Consider the following 8,050-nt stretch of genomic DNA (forward strand, 5'->3'; position numbering starts at 1 on the left):
TTGAGGTATCTTCAGGTTGTTCTGACAGCTTGCTTGGCTTGTCCTCAGTCTCCTTATCACTTATAGTGACCATCTTGCAATCTTCCCATCTTACTTTCTTTGTTTCACCTCTCGGATTCTTCTCTGTGTCACTTGGGAATCCATCTGTGGGTTTGGGAATTTGCTCAGAGAGATATCCTACCTGAGATTCCAACCTCTTGATTGTGTCTCCCTGGTTCTTGAAACTGGCTCGCACTTCCTCCTTGAACAACTTGTTGTCTTGGATATCCTTGCATATGCCTTCAAGTAGATTTTCAATCCTTGAGATTCTTTCATTAAATGATGATAGGTCAGGTTGAGGAGGGTTGTTCTGGCCTTGATATGAATGTGGAGAGGTGTTGTTATTGGGATGTTGATATGGTCTAGATGTGAAATTATTTGGATTTGGGCGTCTTTGATCAAGGCTTTGGTCTTGTTGATTTTCCCACCCAAAGTTTGGGTGATTCCTCCATCCAGGGTTGTAATTCTTGGAGTAAGGATCATGGTTATGCCTAGGTGAATTTCCAATGTAAGGCTTTCTCCTGACTACCCTCTGCTTCTTCATTCACTCCTTCTTGGGTTGTTGATGAAGTGGAGATTGCTGCCACTTGGTTCCTCTCCATCTTCTTGGTGAGGTCAGCCAGCTGTTGGGTAATGAGCTTGTTTTGGGCCAACAGAGCATCTACATTGTTTAGCTCCATTATTCCTCTTGTGTTCCCTCTTTCGGAAGCATAGAAGTAGTCATTCTCTGCTACTGTTTCAATGACATCTATAGCCTCCTCAATGGTTTTCTTCTTGTTCAAAGATCCTCCGGATGAATGGTCTATGGCCTTCTTTGACTCATAAGAGAGCCCTTAATAGAAAATGTGCAGCTGCACCCATTCGTTGAACATGTCAGGTGGACACCTCCTTGTCAGGTCTTTAAACCTCTCCCATGCTTCATATAGAGTCTCACCATCTTGTTGCCTGAAGGTTTGGACCTCAGCTCTCAGCCTATTGATTCTTTGAGGAGGGTAAAATCTTGCTAAGAATTTGTTCACCACGTCTTCCCAAGTTGTCAAGCTTTCCCTTGGGAAAGATTCCAGCCACTTGGCTGCCTTATCCCTGAGTGAGAATGGAAATAAAAGCAGTCTATAGGTGTCAGGATGAACACCATTAGACTTCACTGTGTCACATATTCTCAGGAAGGTGGTTAAATGTTGATTTGGGTCCTCTTGGACACTTCCTCCGAACGAACAGTTGTTCTGCACAAGGGTGATGAGCTGTGGCTTCAGTTCAAAATTGTTGGCATGGATGGTTGGCTTTTGAATGCTACTTCCACAGTTTCCTGGGTTTGGATTGATATAAGAGCCTAAAACTCTTCTATCCTCCCTAGTATGATTTGCTCGACCTCTTCCGCCATGGTTGTGAGCCTCTTCTTCATGATGGTTTTCCATGTTTTCTTCCATGTTTGGTTCAAAGTATTCCTCAAAGTGTTCCTCCTCTTCTTCAGCACCAACTACACGTTTGTCTCTTGCCTCCCTCCTTAGTCTAAGGAAGGTTCTCTCAGGTTCAGAATCAAAGGAAGTTGAAGCCCTGCTTCTTCTCCCTGTCATACAACCAACAAGTACAAGCAAAGATAATAGGTGCAGAAAGTATATCTGCCAGAATTACTGTTAGTGTGAGTGATGCAATATATCAAACAGTTAGTGGGTTAGTGAGATGAAATGTAAATAACAAAAAAAAAGTAGGGGGAAGGGAAGAAATTAACTAAAACAGGAAGTAAATAACTCAAACAGAAATTTAAATCAAACAAAAATAAAATGCTCAATCTAGTTATCCTCCAATCTAATCATTGTTGATGCACAATCAATCCTCGGCAACGGCGCCATAAACTTGATGCACGGAAAACTTGTCTCATAACAAATTTCCTTCGGCAAGTGTACCGAATTTGTCGTCAAGTAAAAACTCACAATTGAGTGAGGTCGAATCCCACAAGGATTGATTGATCAAGCAACCTTAATTAGAGGAATGTTCTAGTTGAGCGAATCAGAAATTGAGTTGAGAATTGCAGAAAGTTAAATGTGGGAAAGTAAATGGCAGAAAGTAAATTGCAGAATCTTAAATGGGAATGGGGGAATTGCTCATAAATGTAAATGACATAAATTAAAGAGAATGGGTAAGATCAGAAATGGGGAGTTCATCGGGCTTAGGAGATGTTGCATTCTCCAGATCAATCTCATTTACATCTCTTCCTCAATCAATGCACTCATTGATCTCCTTGGCAATCTTAAGTGATTGAATTACAATTTCTTGTAATTCAATCTCTCAAATCTTGATCAATAGCCAATTCCTTGGTCAATTGCTCATGAGAAGAGATGAACTATGGTCACTGATTATACCACATGCATTTCCCAAATCAAGCATTGAAAGGATTATAGTCACATATCCATCCAAACCCAATTTGGTCCAACATGAGAAAGCATTTCTAGCTTGATCTCTTCATTCCTCTTCCAAGGTTCAGAAGAGATCCAAGTATGAATAGTTTCTTTTCCAAGAAAACTACCCAATTGGATGAAGATCGAAAGCTTTCAAGTAAAATCAAGAGAAAAGATAGAAGAAGAATAATGAAAACTAGTATTGATCCATCAAATTACAACAGAGCTCCCAAACCCAATGAAAGGGGTTTAGTTGTTCATAGCTCTGGATAATGAAAACAAAGATGGATAATACATGATGAAAACTAGAAGAGCAGAGAAAGTAAAATACAGGAAGTAATTCTATGCTATTTTCCAACTCCCAGCGACTACTAAAATAATTCAAAGCTACTCCTATATATACTACTCTTCTCATCTTCTAGTTGTCTCTTCAAGTCTTGGGCCTTTGGATCTTGAGTTTGAAGCAGTTCTCTTCTTCATTTGGGCTTGGCTTTACTTGCAGAGAGAAAGTGTGAAGTGGGCAGAGATTTTAGCTCAGGACATTAGGGTTGTTAACGTTTAGTGAAAATATGAGTTCGAGAATGTTAGTGACAATCAACTTTCTCACTAACGTTCCTAAGTAAAAGCCACGTTAACCTCAACGTTAGTGGCACACACGTTGCCACCAACGTTGCCTCTAGGTCCTTCGCACACGTTATTGGGACTTAACTTTCCCAATAACGTTGAAAAGCCCCCACTGCTCCTACGTTAGAGCCCACGTTAACTCAGTTAACGTGGCTCTTTAACGTGGGCTTGCCATCCTTCGAGAACGTTAGTGACATTCAACATTGTCACTAACGTTCCAATATGCCCCCATGTCTCACGTTAGAATCAACGTTAACTAGGTTAACGTGGCTTATAACGTGGCCATGCTTAGCCATCTCCAACGTTAGTGACAATGTTGAGTGTCACTAACGTTAGCTCATCATTCACTCATCCACGTTAGCTTCCACGTTAAGTTAACGTGGGAGTTAACGTGGCTCATAGTGGCTTGTGTGGCTCCTTCCAACGTTAGTGACAATGTTGAGTGTCACTAACGTTGGCCATCACCTTCTTCTCTCACGTTAGCCTCCATGTTAACTAAGTTAACGTGGAAGTTAACGTGGCTCCTTGGGGTTGTGTGGTTGCTTCCAGCATTAGTGACAATGTTGGGTGTCACTAACATTGTCGACCACTTTTTCCTCTTCACGTTAGCTTCCACGTTAACCAAGTTAACGTGGGAGTTAACGTGGCATTGTGCACTTAGGCCAACGTTAGTGACAATGTTGAATGTCACTAACGTTTGCTTCCTTTCCCCCTTTTAACGTTAGAGGCCACGTTAACTAAGTTTTCATGGACTCTAACGTGGCCACTTGTGAGCATTGGCCAACGTTAGTGATAATGTTAAGTGTCACTAACGTTGGCTCAAATTCCCTTCTTCACATTAGATTTCACGTTAACTTAGTTAACGTGACTCTTAACGTGGGTAATGATGGCTTCGAGAGCGTCATTAGCAGTCACTTTTCTCATTAACTTTGCAAGTTACCTCCCATTCCTTGCTTCCTTTGGTCCTGAAATCAGGCAATAGAGTGCATCAAAGTTCTAGTCCAAGTCATGGGTAATGCAGAATACAATTTGTCACTAAACTCATGCAAAATCCTCATGAAATCATGTATAATGCACAATGTATGCTTGAATCAAGGTGTAAGTGAATATCTACCCAAAACTAGCTTATTTCCTAAGAAAATGCATGAAACTATCCTAAAAATAGTAAAGAAAACGTCAGTGAAACTGGCCAAAATGCCCTGGCATCATGCCTTTACCGGCGTTTAATGATGCCAGGGCATCTTGGCTAGTTTCACAAGCCATTTTTAGTTTGTTTTAGAGTAGTTTCATGCATTTCTTAGGCAATAAGTAAGTATTTGGATGAGAAACTTATGCTTGTCTTGATTCAGTCAAACATTGTTAATTTTGTGCATTTTCATGAGTTTTATGCAAAGAATTGTTTGATGCTATGAATGATGCATTATCTTGTGATTGAAGCAATACTTTGATGCATTTTGTTTGGTTTATGATAGGTAAGAAAAAGCTAAGAAAAGAGAAGGCAAAGAGGCAACAAAAGGGCCATGAAAGGAGGCAAAAGGAAGCAACGTTGGAGCCAAGGTTGGTGCTCCAACGTTGCTGGAAACATTGCTCCCCACAGCCTGAAGGGGTATACTTCCAACAAGAATAACTTGAGCTACAGAGCTCCAAATAAGGTGATTCCAAAAGCATTGGAAAGTAGGAATCGAGATCTTTCCAAGCATATATGGCACTACATGGTGGATACTAAAATTGAGGGAGAAAACTTCCCCGAAAAGTGCATAAACGAACATGGTACCAACCTATAGTAAGGCCAGCTGACCTCTGCACCTTCGATGGAGTATAACTCGAGCTGTGGAGCTTCAAATGATGCGCTTTTAACGGAATTGGAAAGTAGACATTCTGGGCTTTCCAAAAATTTATAATAGTATGGGGTGGACTGATGATCGAACTTTTGATGGTATAGAATTTCCCCAATTGAATGAATTCTCGTTGCAAGTATAGTTCTACACCAACAAAGAATCCTCTCAATCAAAAATATTGGTTTTGTCCCAAGTACAAACCCCAAATAAGAATTAATCGGAGTATTTAGACTCCGGGTCATCTCACGAGGAATTGCAATGAAGTGATCAATTATTGGCTATGAAGATGCAAGGGGGGTTTGATTTTGAATTTTACAAGAAAATATAAATGACAAGAAAGTAAAATAACAAGAACTTATAAAAGAAATGAAAGAACTCTTGGCTAGACATAGGTAATTGAGATCACCATCCTTGTCTACAAACCATATATTGATAATTATGAGAGGCCAACCTATTAAGTCTACTTCCAAAAGCCTTAAGTACGTAATATCTACTCCTAGGCTTGAAGTACGTCAAATAGGTTTGATCACATCAACCCATAAGTCCCAACCTACCTACTAATTAGATTAGTAGTGGGTTGGTATCAATGAGTATCAAATTGATCACCAAGGGTTCTCAATTCACCAATTCATTGAGACCCAATGACTCAAAGTCACTCAATTTCCTTAGCCTAGGCCAAGAGTGAAGGAAACTACTCAAAACCTAGAGGAAACATTTTAACAAACACTTAGTGTGTAAGAAAAGTAAACATCATCAAATGCAAGAATTAAAGGAAACCATAACCAACATAAGCAAGAAATCAACAATAGCAATCAAGATCAAGATAAAAGAGCATGGAAACATAAAATTACATTAAAGAAAAATTAAGATCCAAGAATGATTCATCAACATAAAAATGGCAAAATAGGGAAATTAACAACAAGAACTAGAAGAACAAAGGTGTAACAACAAGAAATTAAAAGAGAAAATTGAATCAAAACAAGAATTGAAAGATGAAATTGAGAGTGATTAACCTAATTGTACCCTAATTTCTATACTAAATCTAGAGAGAGGAGAGAGCCTCTCTTTCTAGAATTCTAGCCTAAAACATGATGAAAACTAAACTATGACTACTTGGTTCCTTCCCCCTTCAATCCTTGGGTTCAATAGCATCAGAAATGAGTTGGATTGGGCCCAAAATGAGCTAGAAATCGCTGGGGGCGATTTCACTAAAGTGGACCCACGGGCAGAATCGGCACGCACGCGTACATGGCGCGTGCGCTCCCCTGAGCGCGAAGTAACATATGACAAATTTTATATCATTTCGAAGCCCCGGATGTTAGCTTTCCAACGCAACTAGAACCGCCTCATTTGGACTTTTGTAGCTCAAGTTATGATCGATTGAGTGCCAGGAGGTCAGGCTTGACAGCTTTATGGTTCCTTCATTTCTTCATGAGTTCTCCCACTTTGCATGCTTTTCTTCTCACTTCTTCCATCCAATACTTGCCTTATGAACCTGAAATCACTCAACGAACATATGAAGGCATCGAATGGAATTAAAGTGGATTAAAATCACCAATTTAAGGGCCTAAAAAGCATTTTTTACACTTAAGCACAATTCAAAGGAGAATTACAAAACCATGCTATTTCATTGAATAAATATGAGAAAAGTTGATAAAATCCCCCAAATTAAGCACAAGATAAACCACAAAATCGGGATTTATCAAATCTCCCCACACTTAAACCAAGCATGTCCTCATGCTAAGAATAAAGAAGGACAAGAAAAGGGTATGAACATTTATTCAATGCAAATAAACTACATAAACTTATCTATATGTATGCAACTAAATGCAAAATGATTCTACCTACTTGGTTAAAAGTAAATCAATCTCCAAGAACATGTATGAACAAGTTGGGCTAAGATCATATGATGATTCATGAATCCTACCAATTTGAATATCAAAATAAAGTGCAATTAGACTTGCAAGAAGAATGCTCATGAAAGCCGGGAACAAGGAATTGAGCATCGAACCCTCACCGGATATGTATCCGCTCTAGTCGCTCTAGTATAGGGTCGATTCACTCAATTCTCCTCTAATCATGCTTTCCAAGATTTGTTTTTCTTCTAACAATCAACAATTATTCAATGCATGCATACATTCATCATGAGGACTTATTCATAGGTTGTAATGGGGCTAAGGTAAAGGTAAGGATGCATATGGTCAAGTGAGCTTGAAATTTATATCTTTGATTAGCCTAAGCTCTCACCTAACACATATAACAACCTATACAATTCTAATACAAAACCTAGTTACCCATGATTCCCACTTTTTTTCTTCACATACTCATGCATTCTCTTTAATTAACATCCCATATGCATTGATTTTTATTGAACTTTACCTTGGGGCATTTTTGTCCCATTTTTATTTCTTTTTCTCCTTTTTTTTTCTTTTTCTATTATTATATATATATATATATATATATATATATATATATATATATATATATATATGTGTGTGTGTGTGTGTGTGTGTGTGTGTGTTTTTTTTCTTTATCATTTTTTTTAAGTATATACAAATGTATCAATGCATATGGTTTTATATATAGTGCATGAATATGTACCCAATTCCCAATATTTTAAACAAAAATAAAAATTACACTTTTACCTCAACCAATGTCCCAAGTTTCCCACACCCAAATGATACACACCCTCACTAGCCTAAGCTAATCAAAGATCCAAATTAAGGACATTTATTTTTTTTCACTTAGGGGTAGTGATGTGCTAAAATTAAGAACAAAAGAGATTAAATAGGCTCAAATCGGCTAACAATGGTTGATGAAAGGTAGGCTATTTGGGTAAGTGAGCTAAATGAAATGATGACCTCAATCATATAAATGCATGTATACATGGAATAATGGACATAAAGAATCAAACAAATCAAAGATTACAATCATAGAGAGAGAATAATGCACACAAGAATGGAAATAAGTGGTTATAAGATGTAACCACACAATTAGGCTCAAAACTCACATGCTTGTGTTCTTAGCTCAAAAGCCATGTTCCAAAATAAATTCTTCAAGCAAATTCACAAAAAAAATTTTCAAATTGGTAGGGTGCCCTAAAACAATTTTTCTTGGAAAAGATATCATCACCCTAACCAAGTAGTCCTAATC

General features: G+C 38.3%; 1 non-coding gene across 1 annotated transcript; it reads left to right on the forward strand.

The window, feature by feature from the left end:
- The first annotated feature begins 909 nt into the window (after nucleotides 1–909).
- On the forward strand, nucleotides 910–1,013 carry LOC148545725 (small nucleolar RNA R71). The gene has a single exon (XR_015901461.1). It is a non-coding gene; the product is annotated as a small nucleolar RNA R71 (small nucleolar RNA).
- The last annotated feature ends 7,037 nt before the right edge of the window (nucleotides 1,014–8,050 follow it).

Source organism: Arachis ipaensis, chromosome B9 (assembly GCF_059453495.1).
Source record: "Arachis ipaensis isolate K30076 ecotype BB chromosome B9, ASM5945349v1, whole genome shotgun sequence".
Taxonomy (NCBI): Eukaryota; Viridiplantae; Streptophyta; class Magnoliopsida; order Fabales; family Fabaceae; genus Arachis; species Arachis ipaensis.